Raw genomic sequence first — 727 nt, 5'->3', positions numbered from 1 at the left:
CTTATTCCATAAGTCTTAGGTGTACAGGTTCAACGTAGATGTGTTACCTAGAATGTGGCATCTCTCAGATGTATATTCTTTGTTTCTGATCAGTAATGGAATCTGCAGTAGCTTCCATCTGTTGTAAAAAAGCTTCTTTGCTGAGTGGTATACAGTATGCTTGCCTGTAAATGTAAGGATCCATATTTAGCATATGGTAAGAAAATTCATTTTTCTAGAGATATGAAAGGGATAGAGTTTTTTCTAGGATCTATGTCCTCTCTTGCCATGTGTTTTTGGCTGAGATTACCATGCTGCCCATAAGTTCACTCCCATTGAGAGGGCTTTAATTCCAATTTGACAGCTGTTGATTGCTCCCATATACCAATGCCACCACTGTACCAATTGAGATAGCTTGCTGTGCTGTCATTATGGTTATTAGGATTTAGGGATGCTTTGGACCCTTGATGTTTTTCTCTCTTGGTGGTTTGCATATTATCATCTAGCATTGTGACAGCTAAATTTTGCATACAAAATCTCCAGGCCAGTTCTTGCTCCATTCCTCCAAGTCCTGGATCAAAACTTTGTCCTTTCTTAAGCAGTAGTGACTTATCCACTAATTCCGGGAGATAACCAAGAGATTTGGCAATAGCCTGTGTTATTTTGGGAGTCTTTGAACCACACTCACCAACCACTTAATGGGAGGTCTTCTGTCTGGCACTGTGTTCCTTTCCAAGCCGTTCCCAAG

This window comes from Nannospalax galili, unplaced genomic scaffold (assembly GCF_000622305.1).
Source record: "Nannospalax galili isolate Female #2095 unplaced genomic scaffold, S.galili_v1.0 scaffold6472, whole genome shotgun sequence".
Taxonomy (NCBI): Eukaryota; Metazoa; Chordata; class Mammalia; order Rodentia; family Spalacidae; genus Nannospalax; species Nannospalax galili.
Note: the sequence above shows the minus strand (reverse complement) of the source record.